This window comes from Aotus nancymaae, unplaced genomic scaffold, assembly GCF_030222135.1.
Source record: "Aotus nancymaae isolate 86718 unplaced genomic scaffold, 86718_ANA_hifiasm-v0.15.2.pri h1tg000021l, whole genome shotgun sequence".
In the NCBI taxonomy this organism is placed as follows: Eukaryota; Metazoa; Chordata; class Mammalia; order Primates; family Aotidae; genus Aotus; species Aotus nancymaae.
Genome location: NW_026988433.1, coordinates 6,355,115 through 6,381,058, shown reverse-complemented (window position 1 = coordinate 6,381,058; position 25,944 = coordinate 6,355,115). Strand labels below are relative to the sequence as shown.

The 25,944-nt window shown below is 41.9% G+C and overlaps 1 long non-coding RNA gene across 2 annotated transcripts; it reads left to right on the top strand.

Annotated features, from left to right (window-relative positions):
• Positions 1 to 15,638: 15,638 nt before the first annotated feature.
• Positions 15,639 to 22,675, top strand: LOC105713412 (uncharacterized). Of its 2 annotated transcripts, none has more exons than XR_010343763.1 (5): positions 15,639 to 16,645; positions 16,753 to 16,874; positions 17,073 to 17,161; positions 18,737 to 18,843; positions 21,270 to 22,675. It is a non-coding gene; the product is annotated as an uncharacterized LOC105713412 (long non-coding RNA). The 2 variants fall into 2 exon arrangements; XR_010343762.1 differs by having other exon boundaries at positions 21,265 to 22,675.
• Positions 22,676 to 25,944: the final 3,269 nt, after the last annotated feature.

The window sequence follows — 25,944 nt, the reverse complement described above, 5'->3', positions numbered from 1 at the left end:
TTTAAAAATATAAGAATAATTGCCACTATGTATCCAACAATGAGTAAGCTCTAATCTTTGATGTATATTATCTATTTTAGTGCTCACATCAACCTGTGAACAAAGCACTGTCATTATCTTCACTTTACCAATGAAGACTCTGAGATCAGAAAATCGAGTCAATTTCCCAGGGTGAAACAGTCAGTATGGTGATGAATTTAATTCAGCTTGTTGTGTCATCAAGTGTATGTCTTTAAAAATTTCAGTAAATAAGGGATCCATTGGCCTAGATCTTGAGGAAGTGGGGAGCAGATTGGCTCATGTGCTACAGTGTGAGTGGGGACACAGTAGTATTTATGAGAATCATTCATTCGTTCACTCATTCTGTGTGCATCTGTCCATTCCCTTCATCCATTCAGCTGGGTGTCTACCACATTCCAAGGTGCCAGGCTTCTTTAACTTCAATCCAGTGCTCTTGTTCTTTGGCACAAGTTCTTTCTGTTTTGAGAAACGCATAAATTAACAACCAGAGAAAATAGTCTTACAGAGAAATTGGAGGTTCAGAATGCAGAGGCAATCTCTCTTCCTCAAGTTCTCCCAAAACACACTTTCTCTAAGTGGGCAAAACTTAGCTATATGTCTCTCAGCTCTCTCTCTCTCTCTCTTTCTCTCTCTCCTCTTGGAAGACAATCGTTGTTGTCAACATGAGTTCTGTACTGAGAAATGCCCGGGCAGGTCTGGAGACTGGCAGTTCGGGCACATTCTCCCTCTCCACCCCTCCTTCCTTCTTGCTGCTGTATCTGAGCAGCCAGGCTGGGCAGTGTTTCCTGAAGGGCAGCCCCCCTCAACTCAGGCTGTCATGACTCAGGGGATGGGAAAAGGTACAGTCTAAAGATATGATTTTTGTGGAAGTGGGCCTTGGGAATGCAAAATTTTTTTGAAAACAAGCTCTATCCTTTAGTTTGAGGACAGAAGTGGGGAGCTAACCTGTGTTACCACTCGACTCCAAGTGTCAGCTGTCCCAAAACACACACACGTATGCACTCTCTCTCTCCCTCTCTCTTCCCTGCTCCAAAGGAAATCGATCTATGGTTGAAATAACATTCTAGATTCATTAAAGGGTACCGGTAGTTCCTAGATTGTGAACATCATGGAGCACTTTTTTGAATTCAAAAGACCTATCAAAAATAGATCAGGAGCAGATAAAATTAATATTTATGAACTCAATTATATAGAAATGGACTTTCAGCAAGCATGCCAGCTGCCAACATTTATAAGGTCTCTTTTATCTGGCTCCTGGAATATAACTTTAAAAATACATAAAAGTAATTCCAGCTTAATTGGATTGTCCTTCTACACTATGCTTTGGCAAAGTTCCTACAGTTGATTTGGCTTAAAAGTCAGACAGGAGGAGGAAGAGCCACAGTATGGATTTAGCAGGGTTAAACAGCCAGTGTCGAAAAAAGTTATGCTGTATTTCTTCTCTTGCTGGATTTTTCAAAATCTGGTGCTGAATGGCCTTTTTTTTTTTTTTTGGATACCTATCTCTCTTCAGTGTCATCACCATCAATGTCAAAGCCAGCCATCAGTGCACAAGTCATGTTTGTGATAAGAAGTTTCCCATAATGAAATGTGTGCTTTCACATACTTTTTCTCATAATGGAAAGTATTGTAGGTTTCACTGTGTATGCTCTCCATTCACCCTTTCCATAAGCACAATACTCCCTTCTCAATGCTGGAAAAGACTAAAAGTTGAGACATGTTGACTCACGATTTTGCACATTATAAATAAACCCATTTCATGCTAATTAAATTAAAACAAATTCAATACTGATGCTTTCTGTACAGAGCTCATTGTAATTTCTAATGTCCTTTCTCATCGTCTATTTTCTATTGTGTTACCAAAGATTGTATGAGGTTATCACTGTTATCCCCAAATTCTAAAATGCAGGTAATGATATCATTAATCCATGCCATGGACTAGTTAGATACTTCTAACCATAACCACATTCCAAGATACACCTGAAAACTCAAAGGATGATGACACTCCGTAATGTCACAAGAGGGTATATGTGGTCCCTGCCCGTCAGTATAAATGTGTGTTGGGGAACAGGGAAGAGGGCTGAGCATTGTGGCTCCAACACAAAATGTTCTGTAAATCCCTCATTTAATAGAGAAGAGCCTGTTTTCCACAAAACTTTGACGTAAGTAGCTGACCCCAAAGGAGTAACCCATGAAGTAGGATCTAGTCATATTCTTCTGCACTTTGTGGACAATTATTCTTGTTAGAACACACCAATGTGGAAATGCATTTCCTGCTATTTCATCTTGGGAGAGCAAAAAAAAAAAAAAAAAAAAAAAAGCAGGAGTTGCAATCCTAGACTGATAAAATAGACCTTAAACCAACAAAGATCAAGAGACAAAGAAGGATATTACATAATGGTAAAAGGACCAATCCAACAAGAGGAGCTAACGATCCTAAATATATACACACCCAGTACAGGAGCACCCAGATACATAAAGCAAGTTCTTAATGACTTACAAAGAGACTTAGACTCCCACAAAATAATAGTGGGAGACTTTAACACTCCACTGTCAATATTAGACAGATCAATGAGACAGAAAATAACAAGGATATTCAGGACTTGAACTCAGATCTGGACCAAGCAAACCTAATAGACATTTACAGAACTCTCTACCCCAAATCCACAGAATATACATTCTTCTCAGGACCACATCACACCTACTCTAAAATTGACCTCATAATTGGAAGTAAATCACTCCTCAGCAAATGCAAAAGAATGGAAATCATAACAAACAGTGCAATATCAGACCACAGTGCAGTCAAATTAGAACTCAGGATTAAGAAACTAACTCAGAACCACACAGCTTCATGGAAACTGAACAACTGGCTCTTGAATGTTGACTGGATAAACAATGAAATGAAGGCAGAATTAACGATGCTCTTCGAAACCAACGAGATCAAAGACAAAACATACCAGAATCTCTGGAACACATTTAAAGCAGTGGCTAGAGGAAAATTTATAGCAATAATGCCCACATGAGAAGCAAGGAAAGATCTAAAATTGACACCCTATCATCAAAATTGAAAGAGCTAGAGGAGCAAGATCAAAAAAACTCAAAAGCTAGCAGAAGACAAGAAATAACTAAGATCAGAGCAGAACTGAAGGAGATAGAGACACAAAAAAAATCTTTGAAAAATTAATAAATCCAGGAGCTGCTTTTCTGTAAACATCGACAAAATAGACAGACCACTAGCCAGCTTAATAAAAAAGAAAAGAGAGAAGAATCAAATCGATGCAATAAAAAACGATAAAGGGGATATCACCACCGATTCCACAGAAGTACAAACTACCATTAGAGATTACTACAAACAACTCTATGCACATAAAACAGTAAACCTGGAAGAAATGGATAAATTCCTGGACACTTGCACCCTCCCAAGTCTAAACCAGGAAGAAGTCAAAACCCTGAATAGACCAATAACAAGGTCTGAAGTTGAGGCAGCAATTAAGAGCCTACCAACCAAAAAAAGCCCAGGTCCAGATGGGCTCACAGCCAAATTCTACCAGACATACAAAGAGGAGCGGGTACCACTCCTTCTGAAACTATTCCATACAATGCAAAAAGAGGGAAACCTTCTCAAATCATTTTATGAGACCAACATCATCCTGATACCAAAACCTGACAGAGACTCAACAAGAAAAGAAAACTTCAGGCCAATATCCATGATGAACATAGATGCAAAAATCTTCAATAAAATACTGGCAAACTGATTGCAACAGCACATCAAAAAGCTTATCCATCATGATCAAGTAGGCTTCATCCAGGGAATGCAAGGCTGGTTCAACATACAGAAGTCTATAAACATAATTCACCACATAAACAGAACCAAAGACAAAAACCACATGATTACTTCAATAGATGCAGAGAAGGCCTTTGACAAAATTCGACAGCACTTTATACTAAAAACTCTCAATAAACTAGGTATCGATGGAATGTATCTCAAAATAATAAAAGTTATTTATGACAAACCCACAGCCAATATCATACTGAATGGGCAAAAACTGGAAGCATTCTCTTAGAAATTTGGTATTACACAAGGATGCCCTCTCTCACCACTCCTATTCAATATAGTACTGGAAGTTCTAGCCAGAGCAATCAGGCAAGAAAAAGAAATAAAGAGTATTCAATTAGGAAAGGAGGAAGTCAAATTGTCTCTATTTGCAGATGACATTATTGTCTATTTAGAAGACTCCATCATCTCAGCCCAAAATCTACTGAAACTGATACTTCAGCAAAGTTTCAGGTTACAAAATCAATGTGCAGAAATCATAAGCATTCCCATACACCAATAACAGACTTAAAGAGAGCCAAATCAAGAATGAACTGCCATTCACAGTTGCTACAAAGAGAATAAAATACCTAGGAATACAACTAACAAAGAATGTAAAGGACCTCTTCAAGGAGAACTACAAACCACTGCTCAATGAAATAAGAGAGGACACAAACAGATGGAGAAACATTCCATGCTCATGGTTAGGAAGAATCAATGTTGTGAAAATGGCCATACTGTCTAAAGTAATTTATAGATTCAATGCTATCCCCATTAAGCTACCTATGACCCTCCTCACAGAACTGGAAAAAAACACCTTAAACTTCATATGGAACCAAAAGAGACCCCTGCATAGCCAAGTCAATTCTAAGCAAAAAGAACAAATCTGGAGGCATCACGTTACCTGACTTCAAACTATACTACAAGGCTACAGTAATCAAAACAGCATGGTACTGGTACCAAAACAGAGATATAGACCAATGGAACAGAACAGAGGCCTCATAGGCAATGCCACACATCTACAATCACCTGATCTTTGACAAACATGACAAAAACAAGCAATGGGCAAAGGATTCCCTGTTTAATAAATGGTGTTGGGAAAACTGGCTAGCCATGTGCAGAATGCAGAAACTGGACCCCTCCCTGACACCTTACACTAAAATTAACTCCAGAGGGATTAAAGACTTAAATGTAAGACCTAACACTATAAAAACCCTAGAAGAAAATCTAGGCAAAACCGTTCAGGACATAGGCATAGGCAAGGACTTCATGTCCAAAACACCAAAAGCATTGGCATCAAAAGCCAAAATAGAAAAATGGGACCTAATCAAACTCCACAGCTTCTGCATGGCAAAAGAAACAAGTCGTTAGAGTGAATCGGCAACCAACAGAATGGGAAAAAATTTTTGCAGTTTACCCATCTGACAAACGGCTGATATCCAGAATTTACAAAGAACTAAAACAGATTTTCAAGAAAAAAAAAAAAAAATCCAAAAGTGGGTGAAGGATATGAACAGACACTTTACAAAAGAAGACATATATGAGGCCAACAAACATATGAAAAAATGCTCATCATCACTGGTCATTAGAGAAATGCAAATCAAAACTACATTGAGATACCATCTCATGTGAGTTAGAATGGCAATCATTAAAAAATCTGGAGACAACAGATGCTGGAGAGGATGTGGAGGAATAGGAACACTTTTACACTGTTGGTGGGAGTATAAATTAGTTCAACCATTGCAGAAGACAGTGTGGTGATTCCTCAAGGATCTAGAAACAGAAATTCCATTTGACCCAGCAATCCCATTACTGGGTATATATCCAAAGGATTATAAAGCATTCTATTATAAAGATACATGCACATGTATGTTCACTGCGGCACTGTTTACAATGACAAAGACTTGGAACCAACCCAAATGCCCATCAATGATAGACTGGACAGGGAAAATGTGGCACATATACACCATGGAATACTATGCAGCCATAAAAAATGATGAGTTTGTGTCCTTTGTAGGGACATGGATGAACTTGGAAACCATCATTCTCAGCGAACTGACACAAGCACAGAAAATCAAACATTGCATGTTCTCACTCATAGACAGGTGTTGAACAATGAGAACACATGGACACAGGGAGGGGAGCATCACACACTGGGGTCTGTTGTGGGGGACTAGGGGAGGGACAGTAGGGGGTAAGGAATTGGGGAGGGATAACATGGGGAGAAATGCCAGATATAGGTGACGGGGATGGAGGCAGCAAACCACATTGCCATGTATGTACCTATGCAACAATTTTGCATGTTCTTCACATGTACTGTAGAACCTAAAGTGCAATAAAATACATATATTTTTAAAAAGCAGGTGTTACAACATTTTTTCATTTTTACAACAAATGTTTAATTTTTCACTATTAAAAAGAACATTACATATTTTACAGTTTGCTGTTTCCCATGTGTCTATTGCAAGCTGTTTAAACAGGAAAAATGCACTTTAGTAATGCTCAATTTACTGATTGCCTCATGATAGCTCCCTGGAAACTATTAGGTTCTTCTATTTAAATGCTTCTTTCTTTGTGGGGTTTACTGAACTGGCTCCCCTAGACCCGTTGTTTTCTGTGTTCTCAATTTGCCTGTACGTCAAGTCTGAGTTCTCCAGTTAGTGAAGATGGTTTCATCAAAATATATCGTGGCATATGAGAGAAGCAGCAACTTCCTAAACCGAGCAAACTGCTTCTGAGCAATCAGCTTTGCTCTGAGAATCTCCTTACCTGTTGAGGACTGGAAATGGTGAAAATACAAATACAGTTAAATAGCTTTGCTAGGCACCCACCGGCAGAGGGTGAAAGGGTCCCAGAGTTCATACAACCACGTGTGCTTCTGCTTCATGGGCCTGAAAATGAACAGGTTCCTTCCCTTGAGTTTGGCTGAAGATTATTCAAGATTCAGCTTGGGAGCTACATCTGAGAACAGAGTGATGGATCAGGCTCCAGAATCTAAAAAGCAAGGTGCTGGTCACAGGAATGATAAACCCATGGAAGTGCCTCATGCTTAAATTCCTTTTGTCACACTAGAAACTGTTCAGATTTCTTCTGTCTTGGTTTGTTTTCCGAAGCTGAAACGAAATAATGAGGTACAAACCTAAATTATCCTAATGGGATCATTAAGACTGTGTGCTACGCATTCATAGGATGTTAATGGTAACTCCCCACAATTCAAATCCACCTGGAAATACAAATATGACTTTCCTTCCAAATAGTTTCTTTGCTAATGTAATTAGTTCAGGATGTTGAGGTGAAATTATCCAGACTTTAGGGTGGTTCCTAAATCCAATGACTGGCGCCGTAATAAGAAGAGGGGAAAACATGTAGAGACACACAGAAAAAAGAAGTCCAAGTGACAATGGAGGCAGAGATGGAAGTGATGAGGCCAGAAGCCAAGGAGCACCTGGAGCCCCCAGCAGCTGGACAAGGCGAGGAAGGACCTTTCCTTGAAGACTCCAGAGGGGGTGCCAATGTGGAGTCAGAAAAGCAAGATCTACTTAGATTCCTATTTTCCCTTTAATTTGCTCAATTAGGGTAATATTTTTCTTTCATATGGACAAAAATGGGCAGATCCATGACTTTTGATGACAAAACACAGTCTCAATTTTAAAATGATACACTGATCTCAATTCTCAGCTACAATTGAAGGACAGCATTCTTCCTTCTCCCAGCTGAAACTCCTTTGGTAGAAGTAGGCATGGTAAGTCTTTTTTATCGCCCCTCACCATTGGCTCAAAGTTTTCTCTTCTGTCCTGGAGACTGAGAGTTCTGAGTTTGCAGAGCAGATACAGAGAGAGGGGAAGAGATGTGGGAAAGGACAGGAAAGATGAGGTCATGAACACAGCGGGCAGCTGGTATCTGTGTCCTTGCTCCCTGGCCTGGGAGGCACTGTGTGGGGTGCTTTCTCTTTTTTTTTCCAAGGATGCTTTCGTGGGTTCCTCGACAAACCTCAGTCCCCCTTCCATGACTGATGATCTCCCACTCATGTGGCCCCAAAACTGGGTGACCACACTGTCTTCCCTACTTAGCTGCAGGGAACCCCATGGTCTACTTCCAACATTGTCTCAGTTTGAGGTCACCTTTCTGGGAGTTTTTCACGTGACACCAGCCGGGCCCCATTGACTTACTCTTTGATGTTCTAGACTCATCCCGTATGGCAGCAACTATTTCTCAGCTCTCGGAGTAGCTGAATTCCTCACCCGTCAAATCCCCCTGGAGTGAGTCAGGCCCTGGTACAGCGTGTCTCCCACTCCTGAAATTCTTTTTTCCTGAGCTGAGGAGAGAGAAGACAAACTTCCCTCTCCCTCCTCCGGGGCCTGGAATGCACAGGGCACCTGGAACTCTCTGCAGTTTAACCCCTTCCTAAGCATTCCTCTTAATTTCTAACTCGTATCATTTCGTACCTGAGTAGGGGCTCTCCTCCTGACCCAGCACATCCTTTGGAGTTTAGCAGATGTTGTATGTTGGTCATGTGGCCACAGATGCAGAGGGAGCTGTTATTCAGTTAGTATCGAGTATCTGGGGACACGATCCTAGGAGAAATCCTTGTGGAAGAGACCGCTGTCACCAAGACTGAAGCCCCCGTGACAGTCATGATATATTTTTTGCAATGCTATCTCATGATCTAACGCAGAGGTGGGCTCATTCAGAGTGAGTTCTTAGCGTACTGGAGGCTGATTGGTTTGTGGCTCCTAAGACTTGGGTTGCATGGAGGAGGAAGAGGGCAGAAGAGGAAAGGGCAAGTCTGTGCAATCCTCAGGACCTTGAGCGGCCCAGGCATCGAGTTCCAGAATGCAAGGACACAGCGGCACTTGCAGTGAGGTCAGGATGCCAGTCCGTGCTGGTAGTCTACCTCTTGTAGCCAGCATTTTCCACAGTCAGGAGCATCTCTGGCCCTCACTCCTTGATTTCCTTAAGTGGCACATGATTGGCCAAGCTCTGGGAGCAGAGGCTGGCAGGCATAAGGAAAGGGCCTGCCCTGGGGGAGTTCCACACTGAAGTCCTCATTGGCCACTTTACATCACTGCCACCCACATCTCTCCCTCCCTCGTGGTGATTTTAAACCTCGTGGGTGGAGGGAGGGCGACACTGTTGTTTGTTCCTGATGCATCACTGTGTGTTTTCAGAGTCTCTCTGTTGGGTTAACTGGTCCTACAAAGGTGTCTTGCTACAGCATTGAGGTCCAGGAAGATTAATGATAGCACCCGGAAGTTGTTAGATTGGGTGGTGACCTGTGCTTTTGCTGACCTCTTGGTTCACTATGAAAATTGCCTCTGGAATGATGCCAAAAGACAATGGCTACTTATTAAATTTCAGCATAACCAGTCTCGGTAAGATTTTTAAAAAAATCCTTTGTGTTAGTTGCCTCCAAATTCCATAAACATGCTGAAGGATGGTCTTAGAAGGCAATTCCCGCTCCCTGTTTTAGAGGAAGACTGCCATGCTCTCTTTAAGTGGCTCCTACGTACATTTTTGTTAGGCAGCAAGACCTGGAGAGATCCTGAAAATTAATTCTCGACTAGTTCTCAATAAAGTAATGGCTGTAAAATGCTGGCCCACCAAATGAAAACTAAGGAAAACGACACCCAAGACAGCAGCAGCAACGCTAGCTGGTTACTGCATTAAGTTCTAACCAGGAGACCAAAGAAAACACTATTAGAGCAGAGTCTTTTTAGTTATTATCATTTTGTTTTTGAGACAGTCTCACTCTGTTGCCCATGCTGGAGTGCAGAGGCATGACTAGGCTCACGGTGACTTCCACCTCCCGGGTTCAAACGATTCTCCTGCTTCAATCTCCCAAGCAGCGAGGATTACGGTCGTGTGTCACCACACCTGGCTAATTTTTTTTAAACATATTTTTGATAGAGGCAGGATTTCACCAGATTGGCCAGACTGGTCTCAAACTCCTGCCTCAAATGATCCACCCGCCTTGGCTGAGTCATTTTTAAGTGCGGGGAAGTAGCTGAATGGGATCAAGTGCCTCCAAAGCCAAACAAAGAGCAGGGAGACATCTCAGGATTTAGCTGCTGTCACCCCAGCCAAAAAGAAGGAAGTGGGTAATTGGCTCTTTCCAGTATGACACGGGCATGCTGTAGACACGTCATCGTCATCCGTTGACGAAAAGCACGGATGGAGCCTGTGAGGCAGGGACTGGGATAAAGCATTGTGAGTCTGGTTTGGAGTTGGGAGTCAGTTAGTAAATGGCTCATTTTCTTTGTCCCCTTTTCCTACAGGGTTGCTTCTTGCTGGTGGGCGGGGCAAGGGCAGAGCAAGGGCAGAGCTAAACTCCTTTGCACGGGGGCTAGCTCTAGGTGATGCGATCTGGCTTTATTCAATGTATTGGCATATCTCTTCGAAGCCTACCAACTTGATGTGGGGCTGCTGGGCTAGAGGATGAGTGATAGCATTTTATGATTGATCCTCCTGCTACTTTGTCTTCTGAGCTGATTATGGTAGCCCAGAAAGAGCACTAGGCAATTTCCATCTCATGAAAGCCCCACTCCTGGCTGCACGTACCTTGTTTCCACATCCGATCTCTGAGACTGACCCTGTTGTTTCACATCATGGCCTCTTGTCCATGCAGCCTCTCTCCAGTGCAAAACTTTAGAAAAAAGTCTTTTATTCTGAGGACAATGGAGATGGCGTCATGACGGTTCCTAAACTTAGTCACAGCTTTGCACAAGCTTGATTTGATACTGGATGTTTCTGAAAATGTGAAAGGGCCAGGCTGGTGGCTCATATCTGTAATCCTAGCACTTTGGGAGGCTAAGGTGGGTGGATCACCTGAGATCAGGAGTTCGAGACCAACCTGGCCAACCTGGTGAAACCCTGTCTCTACTAAAAATACAAAAAATTAGCCGAGGATGGTGGTGGATGCATATAATCCCAGCTGCTCTAGAGGCTGAGGCAGGAGAATCACTTGAACCTGGAAGGAAGAGGTTGCAGTGAGCAGACAGAGCACCATTGCACTCCAGCCTGGGCAACAGAGCAAGACTCCACCTCAAAAAAGAAAAGAAAAGAAAATGTGAGAGGAGGTGTGCTACTTATTTTCTTGGTGTAAAAAGAAATCACAAATTTAGTTTTCTAAAACAATCCATATTTATTACCTTCTAGCTTTGGTGGTCTTAAGTCTGACACATTGGCCAGGCACGGTGGCTCATGCCTGTAATCCCAGTACTTTGAGAGACTGAGGCAGGTGGATCACCTGAGGTTAAAAGTTCAAGACCAGTCTGGCGAATGTGGTGAAATCCTGTCTTTACTAAAAATACAAAAAATTATCTGGGGGTGGTGGTGAGTGCCTATAATTCCAGCTACACTGGAGGCTGAAGCAGGAGAATTGCTTGAACCCAGGAGGCAGAGGTTGCAGTGAGCCAATACTGTGCCATTGTTCACTCCAGCCTGAACAATAAGGGCAAAATTGAGTTTCAAAAAAAAAAAAAAAAAAGAAAGAAATCTGACACATTTATGGTATATTTTTGGTTTATAGGCAAGTTTTAAAACAAAAGACATTACTTTCCGTGAGTTATTCTTTGTGTACAATGAGATGTTTTTGAGGCATCATTCTTATCAGTATAAATAGCGCTCATATCTTTAACCACTGCATAGTATTTTATATTCACATATATCAACTAGCATTTACATTTCTTTTGTTGATGATCATTTAGGTTGTTTCCATTGTCCGTTCATCCATTGTTTGCTGCTACAATACGGTCTTGTTAAGCTTTATCTGGTAGGAATAGGATATTTGCCAATCCGTGGCACTTAGAAGTACATGGCTTACATTCTAAGGTGGAGTCTGGATTCAGTGAGAAGCTATAGGATGGATAATCACTGTGGGTCTCTGCTGCAGGGAAAGGCAGATGGCACCGTCGACAACGTGCATCTGCTCTGCATCCTGTTTCTGCGTTGTGTGGTGGGATCAGCCCTGCCCCTGCCATTCTCCATGTGTCCAGTGAGGCTGACATTTAGAATCACCACTCCAAAGGTTGTCAGACCCGTGATCAGCAGCCTCAACAAATCTTTACCTAGTAGTGTAACTACAGTCTATTTATTAAGACAATAAATAGGTTCCTATGTATTTAAAATTTACTTGAAAAACAAGCTGAGTATCAGTAATGATTAGAGAAATGCAAATCAAAACCACAATGGGGCACTATACACAGCAGTCAGAATGGCTACTTCGAAAAAGTCAAAAAATAACACATGCTGGTGAGGTTGTGGAGAAAAGGGAATGCTGCTCATACACTGTTGGTGAAAGTGTAAATTAGTTAACCACTGTGGATTCCCCAAAGAACTAAAAACAGAACTACCATTTGACCCACCAATCCTACTACTGGGTATATACCCAAGGGAATATAAGTCATTCTACCATAAAGGTGCATGCACCTGCATGTTCATTGCAGTACTATTCACAATGGCAAAGACAAGGAATCAACCTAAATGCCCATCAGTGGTAGACTGAATAAAGAAAATGTGGTGTATATACATGATGGAATACTATACAGCCATCAAAAAGAATGAGATCATGGAGATCATGTCCTTTGCAGGAACATGGATGGAGCTGGAGACTGTTATCCTCAGCAAACTAACACAGGAACAGAAGACTAAATACTGCATGCTCTCACTTATAAGTGGGAGATAAATAATGAGAACTCTTGGAGGCAAAGAGGGGAGCAACAGACACTGGGCTTAATTGAGGATGGAGAGTGGGAGGAGGGAGAGATTTAGGAAAGAAAAAAAAAGCAACTATTAGACATTATGCTTGGTATCAGCATGATGCAATTATCTGTGTACCAAAACCCCAAGTCATGAGTTTACCTATATAACAAACCTGTACATGGGCACCTGAACCTAAAACACAAGTTAAAATATTTTAAAAATTATTTTTGTTTAACCTCTACTCCATAAGACCATTCAGACACTGCCTGTGATTTTCTTTCCCCCAGAGCAAGTGTGTTTATGATTTGTTTGAAGACATGTAGGACCACGTGGTCTGCCTGCTCTTGGCGGCAGGTTTCCGGAATAAACTTCAGGCAGATGGCACTTTTATGTTCTCTTATAAACCAGAATGAGCAAGGTGTTCTGCAAGCCACTCTTACCTCGGTTATCTACAAATGGTTTCACAGCTGAAAGGAGTAATTGTAAAATGTCAAGGAGAATATATGCCCACTGGTACACCCTGCAAATGACCAGAAATAACCATCTTTGCGCGAGCATATTAAACACTGTACTTTCTAATGTTCCTCTCTGCAGTTGCTCGAGTGGGAAAAGCCACCCTTCTAATGTCCCCAGTGGAATTCAGCTACTACAGTGAAGTATTGCTACAGTTTATGAGACCTGATGATCGTATTCATTGGCGTAAACCTATTATGTCAATGTTCGCTAATAGGGTTTAGCTGTTCTGTCATTTCTTGGCACATAATAGAATATAAAAACATGAAAAGATGGTAGCTGGGGAATGAACTGGAGGCAGCTACGTGGAAAAGAAGACAGGCAAAAACCATGATGATGGCCAGTCATACTGACCTGCCTACATTCAGACAGAACCTTTGCTAATGTATATTTTCTCATTCTAAACAAGTTCAGGAAAGAAATTGCTGGTTGTTCGATGGTGTCAGTCAGTAATAGATTCTGAGTATTTCTGGGGCAGGAATGGGACACAATACCTTTTTAAGGATTGTAATCAATATCATTAATATTTATAATATGTTTTAAACAAAACAGATATTGGTGGCATAACCATTAAAGACTTGTTTTTGTAAATGACATTTTATTGGAGCATAGCCATGGCTGTACATTTGTGTATTGTCTGTGGAGACTTGTGCCCTGTGACAGCAGAGTTGAATAGCTGAGGCTGAGTCTGTAGGGTCACGAGTCTAAAATATTTAATCTCTGGCCCTTTGCAGAAATAGTTCGCCCATCCCTGATAGGGTATGTTCAACTACCTAGATTGAATTCTTTTCCTTCATTCGCTAGCTCTGTGACCTTAGGAAAACTACATATATTTTGGAGTCTTGGTTTTCAAAATGGGTCAAATGATTCCTACCACAGCACCTCATTCATGCACATTGAGAATTAAACATGGAAATACTAAAAATAGCTAGCTTTTAGCATGACGTAGTAAGAATTCGGTAAATGTTAGAAATTACTTTCATCATCAATTCTGTGTGCTTATAAAAGAGGGGTAAATGTCAAAAGATTTCTCAGCAAAGGTGTTAGAGGCCTCCCAGTTAGAGTGGGCATCAGCTGGAAGCTCGTGGACAGCTGTGACAGTGGCTGCTGGCTGTGCACCTGCCTTGCTGGGAGAGATGGAGGGACAATTGCGACACACTCCCATGCTTAGTGTATTCTATACACAGTTTTAATTTTACAAATTGTTAAGATGATAGTTTTGGTTGCAATTGTGCTGCTTTATCCACATATATATATATTTGGTTTTGTTTGTTTGTTTGTTTGCTTTTGTTTTTAAGATGAAATCTCACTCTGTCACCCAGGCTAGAGTGCAGTGATGCCATCTAGGCTCACTGCAACCTTTGTCTCCCAGGTTCTAGCAATTCTCCTGACTCAAGTTTCTGAGTAGCTGGGATTACAGTCACGAGCCAGATGCCTGGCTAATTTTTTGTATTTTCAATAGAGATGGGGTTTCACCATGATGGCCAGACTGGTCTTGAACTCCTGAGCTCAAGTGATCCACTTGCCTTGGCCTCCCAAAGTGCTGGGATTACAGGCATGAGCCACTTCACCCAGCCCATATCCTTATATTTTTGTTGATCTTATTTTGTACTGGATAATTTGCTGACAGATAGAGGAAACGGCCCACATTTTAGCTGTTATTATTCCTGTTTTCTAATATTTTCCACACATTTTAGCTGTTATTATTCCTGTTTTCTAATATTTTTCATGGGAACTTCTGGTTCATCCTTCTCACAAATTACCTGCTGGGCCACACTCTTTACCTTACTCTTTTAACTCAAGTTCTCCAGGATGAGCGTTTCCTCGTGAGTATGAAGAAATGAGGGCTCTTTCCTGGAGCTCTATCCAGTATCTTGTATCGTGAACAATCCATAGGACCTTAGCAAATGTGTGGGCCTCCTTCAGACAACTATTTGCTTCTAGCCTTGTGGATCGATGAAGGCGTAAGCAATTTTTTTTTTTTTTTAAACAGAGTCTCGCTCTGGAGTGCAGTGGTGTGATCCCGACTCACTGCAACCTCTACCTCCCAGGTGCAAGCAATTCTTCTGCCTCAGCCTCAGGAGTAGCTGGGATTACAGGCTCCCACCACCACGCCCGGCTCATTTTTGTATTATTATTTTTTTTTTGAGTTGGAGTTTTGCTCTTGTTACCCAGGGTGGAGTGCAATGGTGCGATCTCGGCTCACCACAACCTCCACCTCCTGGGTTCAGGCAATTCTCCTGCCTCAGCCTCCTGAGTAGCTGGGATTACAGGCACGCGCCACCATGCCCAGCTAATTTGCTTTTTGTATTAGTAGAGACGGGGTTTCACCATGTTGACCAGGACGGTCTCGATCTCTTGACCTCGTGATCCACCCGCCTCGGCCTCTCAAAGTGCTGGAAGACTGGGGTTTCACCATATTGGCCAGGCTGGTCTCGAATTCCTGACCTAATGATCCACCTGCCTCAGCCTCCCAAAGTACTGGAATTACAAGCATGAGCCACCACGCCTGACTGCTATCACCTTTTTTTCCTTCACACAATTTACCATGATCCCAGGGGGAGAAAAGGAAATCTAGTCATGGGTTCAATTTACTGTATAGGGATGGAAATCTCAACATATTTGTAAGAAGTAAGGTGTTACATAATTAGAAAAGACTTCCATCCCTCATCTGTTCAACAAGCACTGATTGATGGCCCTGTGTGACTGGTTCTGGGGTTGAAGCTGGGCCTAGAGGAAGGTTTAATTCCCAGTTGCTGGCATCACTAAGCTCATTATAGCCCCGGGAAGTGTTCTGTGTACAATAACAGACTTCCACTTTCTGGCAGAAATTTCTTTAAATGGGAAATGAAGGATTATCTCATAATTAAAGGCTGAGCTTAAAACACGGATCCCCTTAAGGGAAATGTTGGTGCCTTCATTTATTTAGAATCAGTTGTAGAAGCCCTGGTTCTTTTCCAGAGTGCCAAAAAGGGATAAGGGGTATTTAGAAAAAAATAAAAGAAAAAAATAACAAGAGAAGTGTTGCTGTGGACTTTAGGGCTAATTTGCCAATCTTTTTTTATTTCTCCAGAAACATGTCTTCCTTTGAAAAATATTTACCTTTGGCCATTGAGGCAGCTCATCTATAGGCAGCAATTATAAAATTATGTCTTCCTTCCAGTCCAGGGAAACTTGGAGACAGAGGCGGTGACAGCACCATGAGGCGCCCAGCAGCTGGAAAGCTAATGGAACAGAACCCGTCCATCCCCGGGAGATGCGTGCAACCTCTCTGTGATTTTACAACCACAGCAGACTTGTCCTACGAGTATCCCTTGTGGGTGGTTCAGCATTCCCAGTTGAGAGGCAGCCATGTAGAAACCAGGCCAGCTTTGCAGGGACGTGAGTCACTTCTGGTAAGAAGTGTCTGTCGGGGACACTGCTGCCCCACAGACCTGCCAAGGAGTGAGGGACAACATTCTCCAAACATTGCTGTTTCTGCATACATCTTTGTTACAAGGCTGTAGCAGACTGCTGCAGAGTACAAAGGAATGGCAAAGCAAAAATGGACCGTTTCCTGAAAACAATGACATCAATCTGATTCTTCACAGCGTAGAGGTATGGAAGAACAAATACGTAGCCATGCAGGCTGCCTGGTATCTGTTGTTCACTTGTGTTTTTGTGTTTTCTTTCTGTCCTCTGTACTGTAAACTTCCTGAGGGTAGGTCCATAGTCAGACGCTGATGACGCTCCCAATGGGTGTGCCAAGGTGCTGAGGACATCATAACTCAAGATTCATCATATAAAGTTCCTCCAGACAACCAGGCTCAGAATTGCAATGAGTGAGGTGAGTGTAGTGAGAGTAAAAATGGGAAGTGACAAGAATGGTGAGCTGGAGGACCTGGAGGACACAGACACTTGCGTCCACGTGTGAATGGAAATCAGCAACACCGGGTCCCCCAACTCTTCACAACAAACCAGAAACCTGCTCTTGCTGTTTTTACTATGGTGCTGTTTCTTACTGTGAGTTTCCTTTTATTATTAGGATGAGTTTATCCCGTCTTTAATGTTACTTCAAGCAAGTACACAAATACAAAACTGAGTGCGTGCCTGGTTTTGAAAACCTTAAGTGAGGTAATTGATCAACTGAAAGTTTTTTGATTTCTGGAACTGTGTCTTTTTTAATATTTTTTCTATTTTACCTTCACATCACCCATCATGAAGCCTGGTGTGAGGGGCCATGTTGATGCTGTGTAGTTTCCTGACGGTGCTCACGGAGCATCGCTGTGCTGCTCTGCTCAGCTGCCGATGAACATGTTCAACTAAAGCCTGAGGTTGCTGAGCTAGTGGCCTTCTCTGCTACACTAGTTTTCTGTTGCCACTGCAGCAATGACCACAAACTTAAGTGGTTTAAAAAAAAAATGTGGCCAGGCATGGTGGCTCATGCCTGTAACGGCAGCACTTTGGGAGGTCGAGGTGGGGGGATCACCTGAGGTCAGGAGTTTGAGACCAAATTGGCCAACATGGTAAAACCCTGTCTCTATTAAAATTACAAAAATTAGCCAGAAGTGGTGGCACGCACCTGTAATCCCAGCTACTTGGGAGGCTGAGGTAGGAGAATTGCTTGAACCTGGGAGGCAGAGGTTGCAGTGAGCCAGGATCATGCCACTGCACTTCAGCCTGGGCAACGAAGCAAGTCACTGTCTCAAAAAAAAGAAAAGAAAAGAGAAAAACCACAGATGTGTCAGCCTACTGTTCTGTAGGTCAGATTCTGAAAATGGGACTCATCATGCTAAAATCCAGGCATGGGCAGTGTTGTGTGTCCTTCCGGAGACTCTAGGGAAGAATCTGTTTTCTTGCTCTTTCTGGTTGTTGGTGGAATTCAGTTCCTTGTGATTGTAGGATCGGGGTTCCTATTTGCTATTGTTGTTTGCTGTAAACTTTAAACTGAGGGCCCCTCCTGGTGTCCAGAGGTTACCTGCACTCATGGGCTCACGGTCCTACCCCACTGTTTTCAAAGCTAGCAATGTCGGAGGTCAAAGTATCACCTTCCAATCTCTTCTTCTCCTTGTAAGGACTCTTGTGATGTACTGGGCCCATCCAGACAATCCAGGGCCATCTTCCCATTTTAATATAAACTAATTAGAAATCTAAATTCCATCTGAAAACATAATGACCTTTTGCTTTGTAAGGTAACATATTCGTAGATTCTGGGGATTAGAACCTGGATATCTCTTGGGGGACATTAGTTATTTATTTTTTTAGGTATAAAGGAAAACATTTATTTAAAATGAAAAAAATCTTAAATGACAAATTTTCAAAAGTTAACAAATATGGCAAACATTACAAAATATAGAAAAATAGCATCATTATTTTAATTAACTGTCACACATTTTAAATTTCTTTTCCCTATACATTTTCAGCATATTTTCGATTGCCTCTACATTATGGTGGCAATATTGTAATATCAATCTCTGTAGAGAAAATGAAAAGATAATTTTGTCTTTCATCTTGCATAATGAATCAAATTTCTACTACTGGTATTTTAGAAAAGTTTCTTTTTCACTTCACAATTTGTAATTGCTCTTATGTAAGCTTATGTAAATGTTTATTATTATGGTAAACTTTCAAGCTTGTGAAATTTTCTTGTGCAGGGACCAATGTTAAATCTCTTTGGATTGATGACATTTTTTTTTTTTTTTGAGGCAGGATCTCTGTTACTCAGGCTAGAGTGCAGTAGGACAATCACGATTCACTGCAGCCTCAACGTCCTGGTGATCTTCCCATTTCAGCCTCCAGAGTAGCTGGAACTACAGGTGTGCAACACGATGCCAGCTAATTTTCTGTAGAGATGGGATCTCACTATGTTGTACAACCTGGTCTTGAGCTCCTGGGCTCAAGCAATCCCAAGCCATGGGGGGCCATTATTCTAACACACTTACCTAAACTGCCTGTGATACTGAAGCTGGGCAGCGTATCTGAGCTGCCTGAGCTTAAATATGGGGATAAACTTGGCTCTGAAACCCAGAGATGTCTGGGATGATTTTCTGGAGCTGAAGCTCATTGGTAAAGAGAAAGTATGAGCTGCCTTACTGTAAACAGCTTGCCCAGGTTAGCCAGGTCATCATGATATAAGGACCTCCATTATGCCTTGACCACGTGGGCCATTTAACAGGACTGTCAACAGGGACAGGAGAGAGAAACATCGCTGGTCAGTGATGTCATCTGGAGGCCCACTGGAGTTTTTCAACCATGGAACTGGGGTGGGGTGAGACCAGCGTCATGCAGACCCTGTGGTCTGAGCCTGGGAAAGTCACTGAGGAAAATATTGATCCTCTTACCAGAAAGGGGAATTGGGTTGATCCTCGGCAGGGATAGACCACAGATAATCACCTGTTACCAAGTCTTTGCAGGGACCACTTTGGTTTTGAGCATACTACACGTCTGCTTATGGATGCAGAAATATCCCATGGCTTCATGAGATTTTTGCCTACCTACTGATTCTCTGTGTTTCTAACCACCCTTCCCCATCTTCGTAAGTTTTCTGTAAGCAGTCACCGTTTCCTCTCCACTCACTCCGTGCTAAGGCTTTGTCGCTCTAAGTGCAGTCTTCTCTGCAATGGTCACTGCTATTGACGTTTTTCTGTTTTGTTTTGTTTTGTTTTGTTTTGTTTTGTTTTGTTTTGTTTTGTTTTGTTTTGAGGCTAGAGTGCAATGGTATGATCTCGGCTCACTGCAACCTCCGCCGCCCATGTTCAAGTGATTCTCCTTCCTCATCCTCCTGAGTAGCTGGGATTACAGGGATCCACTCCCACGCCTGGCTAATTTTTGTATTTTTAGTAGAGACTGGGTTTCACCGTGTTGGTCAGGCTGGTCTCAAACTCCTGCCCTCGTGATCTGCCCACCTCTGCCTCTCAAAGTGCTGGGATTACAGATGTGAGCCCCCACGTCTGGCTGCTATTGACGTTCTATGGAAAACAATCCCCGTGTTTCTCCTCTCATTCTGCACTATTGAATGCCACATTTAAATTTCCTGGCCTGATTTATTATTATTATTATTATCTCTTGTCTTATATACTGTTATATCTCTAGACCGTGCAAATCAGAGGTTTTAAATAAATATTTTTGAATGAGTCAAAAACTTGTAGTCATGCTGGACAACTCCTTTCTAATCTATGCTTTCTCTAGAGGCACCTGTCTCGTAAAGACAGACCTGAGGCCGCCTGGACATCTGTGGGTCAGTCCCCTCCAGAGGGCCTCCAGTTGACATCACTGGTGGTGTTTCCCTCTGCTGTCCCTGTTGACCGTCCTGTTAAATGGCTCACATGGCCAGGGCATAATGATGATCCTATGTCATGCTGACGTCACTGTGACTGCTCTGACTTAGCACTTCCGCATCATTAATAGCAAGCTTCAGTTTCCTCATTCCCCGTTCAGCATCTCATCCTTCTAAGTGAATGCACCAGACAATGTATAAAGCACTGATAAAGGAATAAAGGACAAACCATCTAGCTTCCAGTGTGGATTGCCACATGGAAAGCATTATTTTTCTATTGCCATAGCTTGGCCCAGACTAGGATGAATTTCTGCCAGAGTGCCATGGGAAGGCCATTTTCCTGTGAACACAAGAAAGATGGAGGGGGAGTGTTACGGACTAAATTGTGTCTCTTCAAAATTCATATATTGATGTCCTAATGCCAAGCATCTCAGACTGTGATTGTGTTTAGACATAGGATCTTTGCAGAGGTAAATAAAATAGGGCTATTTGCATGGGCTACAATCCATCCTCTTTCTTCCTTTCTTCCTTTCTTTCTTTCTTTCTTCTTTCTTTCTTTCTTTCTTTCTTTCTTTCTTTCTTTCTTTCTTTCTTTCTTTCTTTCTTTCTTTCTTTCTCTCTTTTTCTCTCTTTCTTTCTCTCCTTCTTTCTTTGATAGGATCTTGTTCTGTCTGAAAAAAGCCTGGAGTGCAGTGGTGCCATCACAGCTCACTGCAACCTTCAACTCTCAGGCTGAAGCAATCTCGGCCTCCTGAGTAGGTGGGACTACAGTTATGCATCACTACACCCAGCTATTTATTTTTATTATTTCATAGAGACAGGAGTCTCACTATATGGCACAGGCTGGTCTCCAACTCCTAGGCTCAAGCAATTCTCCTGTGCCAACATCTCAAAGTTTTGGGATTACAGGTATGAGCCACCACGTCCATCCACAATCCAGTCTTACTGGTGTCTTTTCTAGAACAGGTCAGGGTACACAGAGAGCCACGAACGGTGAGTGCACAGAGGAAGGGCCACGTGAGAACACAGCAAGAAGGCCACATCTGCCCTCCAAGGAGACAGCCCTCAAGAGAAACCAAAGCTGCTGACACCTCGATTTTGAACTTCCACCCTCGAGAGCTGTGAGAAGAAAAATTCTGCTGCTCTAGGCACCCCATCTGTAGTATTTTCTTATGCAGCCCTAGCAAACTAGTACTGCTTGGTACATATTTCTCCCTCGTTTGTACTGCTAGGTCTATCCTGCTCTATAGAAAACAAAAGCATAGCATTTTTTTTTAAGGAAAACTTTAATAAAAGATAAGGTTATATTTCCGCCTTCAGTTTTCTAGGGAGATGGTGTTTACATGCTCAAAACAGAGAATCCAGAGCAGGCAAGAGGGTAGAGAAGAGAAAAGCTGCTGTGCTCTGCCTTTGAATCTAAACTCTGCTTTAGTGACGCGAATTCTCTCATAGTGAAAAGACGCTTTAGATGGAAACCCTTATGCCCATCACTTTCTGGAAAATAATCTTGTCTCCTTTTAATGTTTTCTGTATAAAGGTGATTCTGATAGATATGAGTCACTTATGATTGTTTTCTATGCCATGGGTCTCTTGCATTTCTGTATGAATTTTTTTTTTTTTTTTTGAGATGGAGTCTCACTCTGTTGCCCAGGCTGGAGTGCAGTGGTACAATCTTGGCTCACTGCACCCTCCGTCTCCTGGGTTCAAGTGATTATCCTGCCTCAGCCTCCTGGGTAGCTGGGACTACAGGTATACACCACCACACCCAGCTAATATTTTGTATTTTTAGTAGAGACAGGGTTTCACGGTGTTAGCCAGGATGGTCTCAATCTCCTGACCTCTTCATCCACCTGCCTTGGCTTCCCGAAGTGCTGGGGTTACAGGCGTGAGCCACTGCACCAGGCCATTTCTGTATGAATATTATATGCACTGGTCTCTCCAACCAAACCAACTGGAATTTTAATAAAGATCACATTGATCTGTAGATCAATTTGAGGATCAATTTCCGGGTTACTCTCTCAGTAATATTAAGGTCTTCTTATCCACTCACATGCACTTTTCCATTTATTTATGCCGTCTTTCACAATGTTCAATGTTTCCTAGTTTTCAGTGCAATAATTGTATTCATCTTTTATTAGATTTGTTTCTATTTTTGATGATATAATAAATAGAACTGCTTTCTTCACTTCATTTTAGAATACGCATTGCTAACATGTAGAAATGCATTTGAATTTTGTATATTATCTTGTATCCTGAAATTTTACGGAACTCATTCATCAGTTTGAGGTAGCTCATCTGTGAATTGGTTAACATTTTTATATACATACAACATCAGTCATCTACAAATAAACATTCATTCATGCATTCAGTAATTATTTATTCAGCTGGTAATTATTCCATCTGCACTATGCACTGGGCATTATGTTAGGCACAGTCAGCAAGGAAGACAAGGTCTTGGCACACATGGAGCTAACACTCTGGAGAAAGACAGAAAATCAGTAAATGGATGCGTAACCAACAGAGTGAGTGTCGTTAATAATGTGTGCTATGCCCACAATCCCAGCACTTTGGGAAGCCGAGGTGGGCAGAGCACAAGGTTAGGAGACAGAGACCATCCTGGCTAACATGGTGAAACTCATCTCTACAAAAATACAAAACAAAAAAAATTAGCCAGGAGTGGTGGTATGTGCCTGCAGTCCCAGCTATTCAGGAGGCTGAGGCGGGGGGATCACTTGAACCCAGGAGGCTGAGATTGCAGTGAGCCAAGATCACACCACTGCACTCCAGCCTGGTAACAGAGTGAGACTCCATCTCAAAAAGATAAAATAAAATAAAATAATGTGTGGTATGAAGAAAATGAAAAAGTCATGTGATAGAGAGTGGCTGGGGATAGAATTGGGGGCACAATCGTAAGCTGAGCATCCAGGAAGGCCACTTCAGGAGTTGTGACTCAGGAGAACTGATTGGCTATGAGTGCACCTGGGTGGGGTGTGAAGTGGGGGCTGCTCTAAGACATCTGCAAGCAATGGCAAAGTTTCCAGGCCGTAAATAACCTTGACTTGTTTTAGGGACAGACAGAATTATTGGCTCAAGTGGAGAGAAAGGGAGAGGATAACAGATGACCTCAATGGGGATTTCCCACTGGAGAGATACGGTAACTACCTTGCCCTGTAAGTTACCTGGTGTGGTCTGCTTTCTACAGATGAGCCACCTGAGACTTGTTGAAGGAAAAGCTTCTTACAACAGCTCAACAATCACTATTAAGTTTTAATGTACATTCTTCAACTCAGCATGTCTGTTTACATTAATTCCACAGATGATATAGGAAATGGTGCACCCAAGCACTTGTTCAAGGATGCATGTTGCCTCATTGCTTGTAGCAGGAACAGATTGCAAACAATGTAAATGTTCACCAGTAGGAGTTGCCTGGGTAGAATATGGAGAAGTCAGTTCTAAAACAGAGGACCAAAGAGTCATTTAAAAAATTGTGTATCTATCTATCTATCTATCATCTATCTGTCTATCATCTGTCTGTCTGTCTATCATCTATCTATCTATCTATCTATCTATCATCTATCTGTCTATCATCTGTCTGTCTATCATCTATCTATCATCTATCTGTCTATCATCTGTCTATCATCTATCTATCTATCTATCTATCTATCATCTATCTATCATCTGTCTATCATCTATCTATCTATCTATCTATCATCTATCTGTCTATCTATCATCTGTCTATCTATCATCTATCTATCTATCTATCTATCATCTATCTATCTATCATCTGTCTGTCTATCTATCTATCATCTGTCTGTCTATCTATCATCTATCTGTATGTCTATCTATCTGTACTGATATTTGCCAAGAAAGTTTAAGTACAAAAAGCAAGTGTAGAACACTATAAAATTGGAAAGCATTTATGTTAAAAATGGGAGATATTAATATGTGTGCATTTTTATGCATGAATTTCTCTCTTATCTGTAAACAAATGAGGAGGTAAACTTATAAATTTATCATATAAATAATATAATACTGGATTCAAGAGTAATAATGAGACTTTCATACACACATGCATGCATACATATGTTACACCCCATATAAACATATACGATGATATACATACATAAAGAAATGAGAGCAAAATAAATACCCGTTTTCTTACAACCTAGCTTAAGAACTAAGACACCGCCAATGTGAGCCTATTTTTTATTGGATGGTTGTTAGTGCTCTTATTTTTTTCAGCATGTACAGACATTACCTTTCAAGAATTCAAACCTCAAGAAATAAAAAGAAGATAATATGAGACATTATAATAGGAGGCTATGTCCCTTAAAACAAATAAAAATCCAAACTTACATGACTTTCTAAGATGACGAATATCAGAACCGTATTTCGGACCTGCCTCTGTGGCACCAGGCTCGGCTGTGTTTCCACTGCTCGTGTTGCTGGCCTGAGGAGCCCAGGTGCCTTCTTGTGTCAACAGCTCTTCAGAACTCTGGGGTAGATGCTTCATCCTGATGTTTATCCTGGAATGAACATCACTGCTGAAAAGTCTTGGCCAGGCAATGACCACCCGTCTAGTGAGGCTGCTGGTTGAAGTCATGTGTTAGAATCCCTTTTCCGGCTTTTACTTTTGATTCAATGATGAAAGAACGGATGAGTGAGAGAGAAAAGAAACAATCCTGAAAAAGCCTGTGGATTCTGAAAATGTAACAGCATATTTGAGCAGGACGAGCAAGATCTTCCCTGGTCAGTACCTCTCTGGGAAGTTCCAGCAGGAAGGTAGGTAAGGATGGGAAATGGTGCATCAAAATTTTTTGATATGCTTTGAGTCAGCTCTTTGTGTTCAATTAGACATGATATCTGTATGTAGCATGTAGATGTATAGAAACCCAAACAGAAATGTCTGTAGGGGAAACAACAGCTTCTACTTTAATACTTAGCAGGTGCATTGCCAGCATGAGCTGCTCAAGCACAGTTATTCCATCACTGGCTGTTTCCTTGTGCTGAAGGCAAAGAAAGGCAGATTAGGAAATGGATCACCCTGCCTGCCGCTGCTGCTGACAACTGGATGAAGGCCTCTGGTCCAGTTGCCACTGTGGCCATTGTCTGCCTCTGAGCAGAGGAGGTTGAAGAATAAACATGCTGGAGGAAAAGAAGGAGACAGATCTTAAGAAAATTATATCCTAATTTATGACAATCTAGATTGAAAGGAGGCCAAGTCAAGGAGACGAGTTTTGAGAAAGGAAGCACGACATGTCCTTGATGACACTTGAGCTCCAGGATCCAACTGTTCCTGAAACTGGCACTGTTTTAGATGTTTTTAATTATCCAAGACGCTAAGTGTTCTTTTTTGCTTTGGGTTTCTTCAGTTGAGTCTCTACCACTTGCAAACACCTCAGCTCCCTAATCCTGACTATTGCAAACCCACCACCCTGCCAGACTCCCATTTGCCCTAAGTCAGGAACATTTAATTAAGGGAAAATATAGTCAAAGGCCTATATTTGGTGATCTTTTACATCCACCCCTATCTCAGAGTGAGTTTATTCATGTTAATGAACTGTAGAATCCCTGCAGCCCTGCACTGAAGTAAGAAATGGGTGGGGTGGAGTTTGATGTCTCTCTAGTCTAGGGTCCATTG